Raw genomic sequence first — 14,608 nt, forward strand, 5'->3', positions numbered from 1 at the left:
AAAGAGCAATAAGGAGAGGGACTCACCCGTTCACACGCTCCCAAGGATAAGGTATGGGGAAGGCGCAATACCCGCTTCGGGAGAAGAGAGGAGACGTTGGCTTTGGTGTTGGCAAACAGAAGTGATGCTGGAAAGTATGCGCTCTGAGGAACACCCCTTGGCGGAAAACTAGTGTCATCGACAACCTCTGAGGTGACACAGAACCCTGGCTTCTTAAGGGTACAGGAGGGGACAACTAGGACAAGGGTGCTGCTCCACTCTGAGAAAGGAGTCTTGGCACAAGGCTCTTGTGTTCTGTGTACACCTGAACGCCAGAGCAAAAGGACAGACCCTGGTTATGCCAGGTGTTGGTAGTCTACACAGAGTGCATTCCTGTGCGACGCATGCTGCTAAAGGGTCGTGGCTGGGTCTGCTTTCATTTGAAAGGCACTGTGATCGCAGGACGCGAGTCTTGTGCCCCGGAATGCAAGGCCTAAGAGGCAGCAACTCTCTTGCAAGTCTTCTTCCCTCATGCAGGAGAGCAAACTTCTAAAGCTTTGCTGTGGATGCAGTAGCAAAGTGCTGTTCGCCCCAACAGAAAACCTCTGGAGAAGCTCAGCATTCACTGGGAAATCAATGTCAGTTCTGTGGCCAAGCCAGGCTTGTCTCAGCATAGTCTCCACAGTCTGGAGGGTGAAACCCGCATACAGCGAAACCCTCTTTACCCAGACTTTCCTTCTGCTCGAGAGATAAGCATGTTTGTGCTTATGGAAAGAGAAATAAGGAGAGGGACTCATCCGTTCACACGCTCCCAAGGAGAAGGTATTGGGAAGGCGCAATACACGCTTCGGGAGTAGAGAGGAGACGGTGGCTTTGGTGTTGGCAAACAGAAGTGATGCTGGAAAGTATGCGCTCTGAGGAACACCCCTTGTGGAAGACTAGTGTCAACGACTCCCTCTGAGGTGACACAGAAACCTGGTTTCTAAAGGGTACAGGAGGGGACAACTAGGACAAGGGAGCTGCTCCACTCTGAGTAAGGTGTCTTGGCACAAGGCTCTTGTGTTCTGTGTACACCTGAAAGCCAGAGCAAAAGGACAGACCCTCGTTATGCCAGGTGTTGGTAGTCTACACAGAGTGCATTCTTGTGCGACGCACGCTACTACAGGGTCGTGGCTGTGTCTGCTGTCATTTGAAAGGCACTGTGAACCCAGGACGCGTCTCTTCTGCCCCGGAATGCAAGGCCCAAGAGGCAGCAACTCTCTTGCAAGTCTTCTTCCCTCATGCAGGAGAGCAAACTTCTAAAGCTTTGCTGTGGATGCAGCAGCAAAGCGCTGTTCGCCCCAAGCAGAAAACCTCTGGAAAAGCTCAGCATTCACTGGGAAATCATGTCAGTTCTGTGGCCAAGCCAGGCTTGTCTCAGCATAGTCTCCACACGCTGGAGGGTGAAACCCGCATACAGCGAAACCCTCTTTACCCAGACTTTCCTTCTGCTCGAGAGATAAGCATGGTTGTGCTTATGGAAAGAGCAATAAGGAGAGGGACTCACCCGTTCACATGCTCCCAAGGAGAAGGTATGGGGAAGGCGCAATACCCGCTTTGGGAGTAGAGAGGAGACGGTGGCTTTGGTGTTGGCAAACAGAAGTGATGCTGGAAAGTATGCGCTCTGAGGAACACCCCTTGTGGAAGACTAGTGTGAACGACTCCCTCTGAGGTGACACCGAACCTTGGCTTCTAAAGGGTACAGGAGGGGACAACAAGGACAAGGGTGCTGCTCCACTCTGAGTAAGGTGTCTTGGCACAAGGCTCTTGTGTTCTGTGTACACCTGAACGCCAGAGCAAAAGACAGACCCTGGTTATGCCACGTGTTGGTAGTCTACACAGAGTGCATTCCTGTGCGACGCACGCTGCTACAGGGTCGTGGCTGTGTCTGCTGTCATTTGAAAGGCACTGTGAACCCAGGACGCGAGTCTTGTGCCCCGGAATGCAAGGCCCAATAGGCAGCAACTCTCTTGCAAGTCTTCTTCCCTCATGCAGGAGAGCAAACTTCTAAAGCTTTGCTGTGGATGCAGTAGCAAAGTGCTGTTCTCCCCAAGCAAAAAACCTCTGGAAAAGCTCAGCATTCACTGGGAAATCAATGTCAGTTCTGTGGCCAAGCCAGGCTTGTCTCAGCATAGTCTCCACAGTCTGGAGGGTGAAACCCGCATACAGCGAAACCCTCTTTACCCAGACATTCCTTTTGCTCGAGAGATAAGCATGGTTGTGCTTATGGAAAGAGCAAAAAGGAGAGGGACTCACCCGTTCACACGCTCCCAAGGAGAAGGTATGTGGAAGGCGCAATACCCGCTTCGGGAGTAGAGAGGAGACGGTGGCTTTGGTGTTGGCAAACAGAAGTGATGCTGGAATGTATGCGGTCTAGGAACACCCCTTGTGGAAGTCTAGTGTCAACGACTCCCTCTGAGGTGACACAGAACCCTGGCTTCTAAAGGGTACAGGAGGGGACAACTAGGACAAGGGTGCTGCTCCACTCTGAGAAAGGAGTCCTCGCTCAAGGTTCTTGTGTTCTGTGTACACCTGAACGCCAGAGCAAAAGAACAGTCCCTGGTTATGCCAGGTGTTGGTAGTCTACACAGAGTGCATTCCTGTGCGACGCATGCTGCTACAGGGTCGTGGCTGTGTCTGCTGTCATTTGAAAGGCACTGTGAACCCAGGACGCGAGTCTTGTGCCCCGGAATGCAAGGCCCAAGAGGCAGCAACTCTCTTGCAAGTCTTCTTCCCTCATGCAGGAGAGCAAACTTCTAAAGCTTTGCTATGGATGCAGCAGCAAAGTGCTCTTCGCCCCAAGCAGAAAACCTCTGGAAAAGCTCAGCATTCACCGGGAAATCAATGTCAGTTCTGTGGCCAAGCCAGGCTTGTCTCAGCATAGTCTCCACAATCTGGAGGGTGAAACCCGCATACAGCGAAACCCTCTTTACCCAGACTTTCCTTCTGCTCGAGAGATAAGCATGGTTGTGCTTATGGAAAGAGCAATAAGGAGAGGGACTCACCCGTTCACACGCTCCCAAGGAGAAGATATTGGGAAGGCGCAATACCCGCTTCGGGAGAAGAGAGGAGACGTTGGCTTTGGTGTTGGCAAACAGAAGTGATGCTGGAAAGTATGCGCTCTGAGGAACACCCCTTGGGGGAAAACTAGTGTCATCGACTCCCTCTGAGGTGACACAGAACCCTGGCTTCTTAAGGGTACATGACGGGACAACTAGGACAAGGGTGCTGCTCCACTCTGAGAAAGGAGTCTTGGCACAAGGCTCTTGTGTTCTGTGTACACCTGAACGCCAGAGCAAAAGGACAGACCCTGGTTATGCCAGGTGTTGGTAGTCTACACAGAGTGCATTCCTGTGCGACGCACGCTGGTACAGGGTCGTGGCTGTGTCTGCTGTCATTTGAAAGGCACTGTGAACCCAGGACGCGAGTCTTGTGCCCCGGAATGCAGGGCCCAGGAGGCAGCAACTCTCTTGCAAGTCTTCTTCCCTCATGCAGGAGAGTAAACTTCTAAAGCTTTGCTGTGGATGCAGCAGCAAAGTGCTGTTCGCCCCAAGCAGAAAACCTCTGGAAAAGCTCAGCGTTCACTGGGAAATCAAAGTCAGTTCTGTGGCCAAGCCAGGCTTGTCTCAGCATAGTCTCCACAGTCTGGAGGGTGAAACCCGCATACAGCGAAACCCTCTTTACCCAGACTTTCCTTCTGCTCGAGAGATAAGCATGGTTGTGCTTATGGAAAGGGCTATAAGGAGAGGGACTCACCCGTTCACACGTTCCCAAGGAGAATGTATGAGGAAGGCGCAATACCCGCTTCGGGAGTAGAGAGGAGACGGTGGCTTTGGTGTTGGCAAACAGAAGTGATGCTGGAAAGTATGCGCTCTGAGGAACACCCCTTGTGGAAGACTATTGTCAACGACTCCCTCTGAGGTGACACAGAACACTGGCTTCTAAAGGGTACAGGAGGGGACAACTAGGACAAGGGTGCTGCTCCACTATGAGAAAGGTGTCTTGGCACAAGGCTCTTGTGTTCTGTGTACACCTGAACGCCAGAGCAAAAGGACAGACCCTGGTTATGCCAGGTGTTGGTAGTCTACACAGAGTGCATTCCTGTGCGACGCACGCTGCAACAGGGTCGTGGCTGTGTCTGCTGTCATTAGAAAGGCACTGTGAACCCAGGACGCGAGTCTTGTGCCCCGGAATGGAAGGCCCAAGAGGCAGCAAATCTCTTGCAAGTCTTCTTCCCTCATGCAGGAGAGCAAACTTCTAAAGCTTTGCTGTGGATGCAGCAGCAAAGTGCTGTTCGCCCCAAGCAGAAAACCTCTGGAAAAGCTCAGCATTCACTGGGAAATCAATGTCAGTGCTGTGGCCAAGCCAGGCTTGTCTCAGCATAGTCTCCACAGTCTGGAGGGTGAAACCCGCATACAGCGAAACCCTCTTTACCCAAACTTTCCTTCTGCTCGAGAGATAAGCATGGTTGTGCTTATGGAAAGAGCAATAAGGAGAGGGACTCATCCGTTCACACGCTCCCAAGGAGAAGGTATGGGGAAGGCGCAATACCCGCTTCGGGAGTAGAGAGAAGACGTTGGCTTTGGTGTTGGCAAACACAAGTATTGCTGGAACGTATGCGCTCAGAGGAACACCCCTTGTGGAAGACTAGTGTCATCGACTCCCTCTGAGGTGACACAGAACCCTGGATTCTTAAGGGTACATGACGGGACAACTAGGACAAGGGTGCTGCTCCACTCTGAGAAAGGTGTCTTGGCACAAGGCTCTTGTGTTCTGTGTACACCTGAACGCCAGAGCAAAAGGACAGACCCTGGTTATGCCAGGTGTTGGTAGTCTACACAGAGTGCATTCCTGTGAGACGCAGGCTGCAACAGGTTCGTGGCTGTGTCTGCTGTCATTAGAAAGGCACTGTGAACCCAGGACGCGAGTCTTGTGCCCCGGAATGGAAGGCCCAAGAGGCAGCAACTCTCTTGCAAGTCTTCTTCCCTCATGCAGGAGAGCAAACTTCTAAAGCTTTGCTGTGGATGCAGCAGCAAAGTGCTGTTCGCCCCAAGCAGAAAACCTCTGGAAAAGCTCAGCATTCACTGGGAAATCAATGTCAGTTCTGTGGCCAAGCCAGGCTTGTCTCAGCATTGTCTCCACAGTCTGGAGGGTGAAACCCGCATACAGCGAAACCCTCTTTACCCAGACTTTCCTTCTGCTCGAGAGATAAGCATGGTTGTGCTTATGGAAAGAGCAATAAGGAGAGGGACTCATCCGTTCACACGCTCCCAAGGAGAAGGTATGGGGAAGGCGCAATACCCGCTTCGGGAGTAGAGAGAAGACGTTGGCTTTGGTGTTGGCAAACACAAGTCATGCTGGAACGTATGCGCTCTGAGGAACACCCCTTGTGGAAGACTAGTGTCATCGACTCCCTCTGAGGTGACACAGAACCCTGGCTTCTTAAGGGTACAGGACGGGACAACTAGGACAAGGGTGCTGCTCCACTCTGAGAAAGGAGTCTAGGCACAAGGCTCTTGTGTTCTGTGTACACCTGAACGCCAGAGCAAAAGGACAGACCCTGGTTATGCCAGGTGTTGGTAGTCTACACAGAGTGCATTCCTGTGCGACGCACGCTGCTACAGGGTCGTGGCTGTGTCTGCTCTCATTTGAAAGGCACTGTGAACCCAGGACGTGAGTCTTGTGCCCCGGAATGCAAAGCCCAAGAGACAGCAACTCTCTTGCAAGTCTTCTTCCCTCATGCAGGAGAGCAAACTTCTAAAGCTTTGCTGTGGATGCAGCTGCAAAGTGCTTTTCGCCCCAAGCAGAAAACCTCTGGAAAAGCTCAGCATTCACTGGGAAATCAATGTCAGTTCTGTGGCCAAGCCAGGCTTGTCTCAGCATAGTCTCCACAGTCTGGAGGGTGAAACCCGCATACAGCGAAACCCTCTTTACCCCGACTTTCCTTCTGCTCCTGAGACAATCATGGTTGTGCTTATGGAAAGGGCAATAAGGAGAGGGACTCACCCGTTCATACGCTCCCAAGGAGAAGGTATGGGGAAGGCGCAATACCTGCTTCGGGAGTAGAGAGGAGACGGTGGCTTTGGTGTTGGCAAACAGAATTGATGCTGGAAAGTATGCGCTCTGAGGAACACCCCTTGTGGAAGACTAGTGTCAACGACTCCCTCTGAAGTGACACAGAACCCTGGCTTCTAAACGGTACAGGAGGGGACAACTAGGACAAGGGTGCTGCTCCACTCTGAGAAAGGAGTCTTGGCACAAGGCTCTTGTGTTCTGTGTACACCTGAAAGCCAGAGCAAAAGGACAGACCCTGGTTATGCCAGGTGTTGGTAGTCTACACAGAGTGCATTCCTGTGCGACGCATGCTGCTACAGGGTCGTGGCTGGGTCTGCTTTCATTTGAAAGGCACTGTGATCGCAGGACGCGAGTCTTGTGCCCCGGAATGCAAGGCCCAAGAGGCAGCAACTCTCTTGCAAGTCTTCTTCCCTCATGCAGGAGAGCAAACTTCTAAAGCTTTGCTGTGGATGCAGCAGCAAAGTGCTGTTCGCCCCAAGCAGAAAACCTCTGGAGAAGCTCAGCATTCACTGGGAAATCAATGTCAGTTCTGTGGCCAAGCCAGGCTTGTCTCAGCATAGTCTCCACAGTCTGGAGGGTGAAACCCGCATACAGCGAAACCCTCTTTACCCAGACTTTCCTTCTGCTCGAGAGATAAGCATGGTTGTGCTTATGGAAAGAGCAATAAGGAGAGGGACTCATCCGTTCACACGCTCCCAAGGAGAAGGTATGGGGAAGGCGCAATACACGCCATCGGGAGTAGAGAGGAGACGGTGGCTTTGGTGTTGGCAAACAGAAGTGATGCTGGAAAGTATGCGCTCTGAGGAACACCCCTTGTGGAAGACTAGTGTCAACGACTCCCTCTGAGGTGACACAGAAACCTGGTTTCTAAAGGGTACAGTAGGGGACAACTAGGACAAGGGAGCTGCTCCACTCTGAGTAAGGTGTCTTGGCACAAGGCTCTTGTGTTCTGTGTACACCTGAAAGCCAGAGCAAAAGGACAGACCCTCGTTATGCCACGTGTTGGTAGTCTACACAGAGTGCATTCTTGTGCGACGCACGCTGCTACAGGGTCGTGGCTGTGTCTGCTGTCATTTGAAAGGCACTGTGAACCCAGGACGCGTCTCTTCTGCCCCGGAATGCAAGGCCCAAGAGGCAGCAACTCTCTTGCAAGTCTTCTTCCCTCATGCAGGAGAGCAAACTTCTAAAGCTTTGCTGTGGATGCAGCAGCAAAGTGCTGTTCGCCCCAAGCAGAAAACCTCTGGAAAAGCTCAGCATTCACTGGGAAATCATGTCAGTTCTGTGGCCAAGCCAGGCTTGTCTCAGCATAGTCTCCACAGCCTGGAGGGTGAAACCCGCATACAGCGAAACCCTCTTTACCCAGACTTTCCTTCTGCTCGAGAGATAAGCATGGTTGTGCTTATGGAAAGAGCAATAAGGAGAGGGACTCACCCGTTCACACGCTCCCAAGGAGAAGGTATGGGGAAGGCGCAATACCCGCTTCGGGAGTAGAGAGGAGACGGTGGCTTTGGTGTTGGCAAACAGAAGTGATGCTGGAAAGTATGCGCTCTGAGGAACACCCCTTGTGGAAGACTAGTGTGAACGACTCCCTCTGAGGTGACACCGAACCTTGGCTTCTAAAGGGTACAGGAGGGGACAACAAGGACAAGGGTGCTGCTCCACTCTGAGTAAGGTGTCTTGGCACAAGGCTCTTGTGTTCTGTGTACACCTGAACGCCAAAGCAAAAGGACAGACCCTGGTTATGCCACGTGTTGGTAGTCTACACAGAGTGCATTCCTGTGCGACGCACGCTGCTACAGGGTCGTGGCTGTGTCTGCTGTCATTTGAAAGGCACTGTGAACCCAGGACGCGAGTCTTGTGCCCCGGAATGCAAGGCCCAATAGGCAGCAACTCTCTTCCAAGTCTTCTTCCCTCATGCAGGAGAGCAAACTTCTAAAGCTTTGCTGTGGATGCAGTAGCAAAGTGCTGTTCGCCCCAAGCAGAAAACCTCTGGAAAAGCTCAGCATTCACTGGGAAATCAATGTCAGTTCTGTGGCCAAGCCAGGCTTGTCTCAGCATAGTCTCCACAGTATGGAGGGTGAAACCCGCATACAGCGAAACCCTCTTTACCCAGACATTCCTTTTGCTCGAGAGATAAGCATGGTTGTGCTTATGGAAAGAGCAAAAAGGAGAGGGACTCACCCGTTCACACGCTCCCAAGGAGAAGTTATGTGGAAGGCGCAATACCCGCTTCGGGAGTAGAGAGGAGACGGTGGCTTTGGTGTTGGCAAACAGAAGTGATGCTGGAATGTATGCGCTCTAGGAACACCCCTTGTGGAAGTCTAGTGTCAACGACTCCCTCTGAGGTGACACAGAACCCTGGCTTCTAAAGGGTACAGGAGGGGACAACTAGGACAAGGGTGCTGCTCCACTCTGAGAAAGGAGTCCTCGCTCAAGGTTCTTGTGTTCTGTGTACACCTGAACGCCAGAGCAAAAGAACAGTCCCTGGTTATGCCAGGTGTTGGTAGTCTACACAGAGTGCATTCCTGTGCGACGCATGCTGCTACAGGGTCGTGGCTGTGTCTGCTGTCATTTGAAAGGCACTGTGAACCCAGGACGCGAGTCTTGTGCCCCGGACGCAAGGCCCAAGAGGCAGCAACTCTCTTGCAAGTCTTCTTCCCTCATGCAGGAGAGCAAACTTCTAAAGCTTTGCTGTGGATGCAGCAGCAAAGTGCTCTTCGCCCCAAGCAGAAAACCTCTGGAAAAGCTCAGCATTCACCGGGAAATCAATGTCAGTTCTGTGGCCAAGCCAGGCTTGTCTCAGCATAGTCTCCACAGTCTGGAGGGTGAAACCCGCATACAGCGAAACCCTCTTTACCCAGACTTTCCTTCTGCTCGAGAGATAAGCATGGTTGTGCTTATGGAAAGAGCAATAAGGAGAGGGACTCACCCGTTCACACGCTCCCAAGGAGAAGATATTGGGAAGGCGCAATACCCGCTTCGGGAGAAGAGAGGAGACGTTGGCTTTGGTGTTGGCAAACAGAAGTGATGCTGGAAAGTATGCGCTCTGAGGAACACCCCTTGGGGGAAAACTAGTGTCATCGACTCCCTCTGAGGTGACACAGAACCCTGGCTTCTTAAGGGTACATGACGGGACAACTAGGACAAGGGTGCTGCTCCACTCTGAGAAAGGAGTCTTGGCACAAGGCTCTTGTGTTCTGTGTACACCTGAACGCCAGAGCAAAAGGACAGACCCTGGTTATGCCAGGTGTTGGTAGTCTACACAGAGTGCATTCCTGTGCGACGCACGCTGCTACAGGGTCGTGGCTGTGTCTGCTGTCATTTGAAAGGCACTGTGAACCCAGGACGCGAGTCTTGTGCCCCGGAATGCAGGGCCCAGGAGGCAGCAACTCTCTTGCAAGTCTTCTTCCCTCATGCAGGAGAGTAAACTTCTAAAGCTTTGCTGTGGATGCAGCAGCAAAGTGCTGTTCGCCCCAAGCAGTAAACCTCTGGAAAAGCTCAGCATTCACTGGGAAATCAAAGTCAGTTCTGTGGCCAAGCCAGGCTTGTCTCAGCATAGTCTCCACAGTCTGGAGGGTGAAACCCGCATACAGCGAAACCCTCTTTACCCAGACTTTCCTTCTGCTCGAGAGATAAGCATGGTTGTGCTTATGGAAAGGGCTATAAGGAGAGGGACTCACCCGTTCACACGTTCCCAAGGAGAATGTATGAGGAAGGCGCAATACCCGCTTCGGGAGTAGAGAGGAGACGGTGGCTTTGGTGTTGGCAAACAGAAGTGATGCTGGAAAGTATGCGCTCTGAGGAACACCCCTTGTGGAAGACTATTGTCAACGACTCCCTCTGAGGTGACACAGAACACTGGCTTCTAAAGGGTACAGGAGGGGACAACTAGGACAAGGGTGCTGCTCCACTATGAGAAAGGTGTCTTGGCACAAGGCTCTTGTGTTCTGTGTACACCTGAACGCCAGAGCAAAAGGACAGACCCTGGTTATGCCAGGTGTTGGTAGTCTACACAGAGTGCATTCCTGTGCGACGCACGCTGCAACAGGGTCGTGGCTGTGTCTGTTGTCATTAGAAAGGCACTGTGAACCCAGGACGCGAGTCTTGTGCCCCGGAATGGAAGGCCCAAGAGGCAGCAAATCTCTTGCAAGTCTTCTTCCCTCATGCAGGAGAGCAAACTTCTAAAGCTTTGCTGTGGATGCAGCAGCAAAGTGCTGTTCGCCCCAAGCAGAAAACCTCTGGAAAAGCTCAGCATTCACTGGGAAATAAATGTCAGTGCTGTGGCCAAGCCAGGCTTGTCTCAGCATAGTCTCCACAGTCTGGAGGGAGAAACCCGCATACAGCGAAACCCTCTTTACCCAGACTTTCCTTCTGCTCGAGAGATAAGCATGGTTGTGCTTATGGAAAGAGCAATAAGGAGAGGGACTCATCCGTTCACACGCTCCCAAGGAGAAGGTATGGGGAAGGCGCAATACCCGCTTCGGGAGTAGAGAGAAGACGTTGGCTTTGGTGTTGGCAAACACAAGTGATGCTGGAACGTATGCGCTCTGAGGAACACCCCTTGTGGAAGACTAGTGTCATCGACTCCCTCTGAGGTGACACAGAACCCTGGATTCTTAAGGGTACAGGAAGGGACAACTAGGACAAGGGTGCTGCTCCACTCAGAGAAAGGAGTCTAGGCACAAGGCTCTTGTGTTCTGTGTACACCTGAACGCCAGAGCAAAAGAACAGTCCCTGGTTATGCCAGGTGTTGGTAGTCTACACAGAGTGCATTCCTGTGCGACGCACGCTGCTACAGGGTCGTGGCTGTGTCTGCTGTCATTTGAAAGGCACTGTGAACCCAGGACGCGAGTCTTGTGCCCCGGAATGCAAGGCCCAAGAGGCAGCAACTCTCTTGCAAGTCTTCTTCCCTCATGCAGGAGAGCAAACTTCTAAAGCTTTGCTGTGGATGCAGCAGCAAAGTGCTGTTCGCCCCAAGCAGAAAACCTCTGGAAAAGCTCAGCATTCACTGGGAAATCATGTCAGTTCTGTGGCCAAGCCAGGCTTGTCTCAGCATAGTCTCCACACGCTGGAGGGTGAAACCCGCATACAGCGAAACCCTCTTTACCCAGACATTCCTTTTGCTCGAGAGATAAGCATGGTTGTGCTTATGGAAAGAGCAAAAAGGAGAGGGACTCACCCGTTCACACGCTCCCAAGGAGAAGTTATGTGGAAGGCGCAATACCCGCTTCGGGAGTAGAGAGGAGACGGTGGCTTTGGTGTTGGCAAACAGAAGTGATGCTGGAAAGTATGCGCTCTGAGGAACACCCCTTCTGGAAGTCTAGTGTCAACGACTCCCTCTGAGGTGACACAGAACCCTGGCTTCTAAAGGGTACAGGAGGGGACAACTAGGACAAGGGTGCTGCTCCACTCTGAGAAAGGAGTCTTGGCACAAGGCTCTTGTGTTCTGTGTACACCTGAAAGCCAGAGCAAAAGAACAGTCCCTGGTTATGCCAGGTGTTGGTAGTCTACACAGAGTGCATTCCTGTGCGACGCATGCTGCTACAGGGTCGTGGCTGTGTCTGCTGTCATTTGAAAGGCACTGTGAACCCAGGACGCGAGTCTTGTGCCCCGGAATGCAAGGCCCAAGAGGCAGCAACTCTCTTGCAAGTCTTCTTCCCTCATGCAGGAGAGCAAACTTCTAAAGCTTTGCTGTGGATGCAGCAGCAAAGTGCCCTTCGCCCCAAGCAGAAAACCTCTGGAAAAGCTCAGCATTCACCGGGAAATCAATGTCAGTTCTGTGGCCAAGCCAGGCTTGTCTCAGCATAGTCTCCACAGTCTGGAGGGTGAAACCCACATACAGCGAAACCCTCTTTACCCAGACTTTCCTTCTGCTCGAGAGATAAGCATGGTTGTGCTTATGGAAAGAGCAATAAGGAGAGGGACTCACCCGTTCACACGCTCCCAAGGATAAGGTATGGGGAAGGCGCAATACCCGCTTCGGGAGAAGAGAGGAGACGTTGGCTTTGGTGTTGGCAAACAGAAGTGATGCTGGAAAGTATGCGCTCTGAGGAACACCCCTTGGCGGAAAAGTAGTGTCATCGACACCCTCTGAGGTGACACAGAACCCTGGCTTCTTAAGGGTACAGGAGGGGACAACTAGGACAAGGGTGCTGCTCCACTCTGAGAAAGGAGTCTTGGCACAAGGCTCTTGTGTTCTGTGTACACCTGAAAGCCAGAGCAAAAGGACAGACCCTCGTTATGCCAGGTGTTGGTAGTCTACACAGAGTGCATTCTTGTGCGACGCACGCTGTTACAGGGTCGTGGCTGTGTCTGCTGTCATTTGAAAGGCACTGTGAACCCAGGACGCGAGTCTTGTGCCCCGGAATGCAAGGCCCAAGAGGCAGCAACTCTCTTGCAAGTCTTCTTCCCTCTTGCAGGAGAGCAAACTTCTAAAGCTTTGCTGTGGATGCAGCTGCAAAGTGCTTTTCGCCCCAAGCAGAAAACCTCTGGAAAAGCTCAGCATACACTGGGAAATCATGTCAGTTCTGTGGCCAAGCCAGGCTTGTCTCAGCATAGTCTCCACAGCCTGGAGGGTGAAACCCGCATACAGCGAAACCCTCTTTACCCAGACTTTCCTTCTGCTCGAGAGATAAGCATGGTTGTGCTTATGGAAAGAGCAATAAGGAGAGGGACTCACCCGTTCACACGCTCCCAAGGAGAAGGTATGGGGAAGGCGCAATACCCGCTTCGGGAGTAGAGAGGAGACGGTGGCTTTGGTGTTGGCAAACAGAAGTGATGCTGGAAAGTATGCGCTCTGAGGAACACCCCTTGTGGAAGACTAGTGTCAACGACTCCCTCTGAGGTGACACCGAGCCTTGGTTTCTAAAGGGTACAGGAGGGGACAACAAGGACAAGGGTGCTGCTCCACTCTGAGTAAGGTGTCTTGGCACAAGGCTCTTGTGTTCTGTGTACACCTGAACGCCAGAGCAAAAGGAAAGACCCTGGTTATGCCACGTGTTGGTAGTCTACACAGAGTGCATTCCTGTGCGACGCACGCTGCTACAGGGTCGTGGCTGTGTCTGCTGTCATTTGAAAGGCACTGTGAACCCAGGACGCGAGTCTTGTGCCCCGGAATGCAAGGCCCAAGAGGCAGCAACTCTCTTGCAAGTCTTCTTCCCTCATGCAGGAGAGCAAACTTCTAAAGCTTTGCTGTGGATGCAGCAGCAAAGTGCTGTTCGCCCCAAGCAGAAAACCTCTGGAAAAGCTCAGCATTCACTGGGAAATCAATGTCAGTTCTGTGGCCAAGCCAGGCTTGTCTCAGCATAGTCTCCACAGTCTGGAGGGTGAAACCCGCATACAGCGAAACCCTCTTTACCCAGACTTTCCTTCTGCTCGAGAGATAAGCATGGTTTTACTTATGGAAAGAGCAATAAGGAGAGGGACTCATCCGTTCACACGCTCCCAAGGAGAAGGTATGGGGAAGGCGCAATACCCGCTTCGGGAGTAGAGAGAAGACGTTGGCTTTGGTGTTGGCAAACACAAGTCATGCTGGAACGTATGCGCTCTGAGGAACACCCCTTGTGGAAGACTAGTGTCATCGACTCCCTCTGAGGTGACACAGAACCCTGGCTTCTTAAGGGTACAGGACGGGACAACTAGGACAAGGGTGCTGCTCCACTCTGAGAAAGGAGTCAAGGCACAAGGCTCTTGTGTTCTGTGTACACCTGAACGCCAGAGCAAAAGGAAAGACCCTGGTTATGCCAGGTGTTGTTAGTCTACACAGAGTGCATTCCTGTGCGACGCACGCTGCTACAGGGTCGTGGCTGTGTCTGCTCTCATTTGAAAGGCACTGTGAACCCAGGACGTGAGTCTTGTGCCCCGGAATGCAAAGCCCAAGAGGCAGCAACTCTCTTGCAAGTCTTCTTCCCTCATGCAGGAGAGCAAACTTCTAAAGCTTTGCTGTGGATGCAGCTGCAAAGTGCTTTTCGCCCCAAGCAGAAAACCTCTGGAAAAGCTCAGCATTCACTGGGAAATCAATGTCAGTTCTGTGGCCAAGCCAGGCTTGTCTCAGCATAGTCTCCACAGTCTGGAGGGTGAAACCCGCATACAGCGAAACCCTCTTTACCCCGACTTTCCTTCTGCTCCTGAGACAATCATGGTTGTGCTTATGGAAAGGGCAATAAGGAGAGGGACTCACCCGTTCATACGCTCCCAAGGAGAAGGCATGGAGAAGGCGCAATACCTGCTTCGGGAGTAGAGAGGAGACGGTGGCTTTGGTGTTGGCAAACAGAATTGATGCTGGAAAGTATGCGCTCTGAGGAACACCCCTTGTGGAAGACTAGTGTCAACGACTCCCTCTGAAGTGACACAGAACCCTGGCTTCTAAAGGGTACAGGAGGGGACAACTAGGACAAGGGTGCTGCTCCACTCTGAGAAAGGAGTCTTGGCACAAGGCTCTTGTGTTCTGTGTACACCTGAAAGCCAGAGCAAAAGGACAGACCCTGGTTATGCCAGGTGTTGGTAGTCTACACAG

The sequence above is a fragment of the Neovison vison genome, chromosome 9 (assembly GCF_020171115.1).
Source record: "Neovison vison isolate M4711 chromosome 9, ASM_NN_V1, whole genome shotgun sequence".
In the NCBI taxonomy this organism is placed as follows: domain Eukaryota; kingdom Metazoa; phylum Chordata; class Mammalia; order Carnivora; family Mustelidae; genus Neogale; species Neogale vison.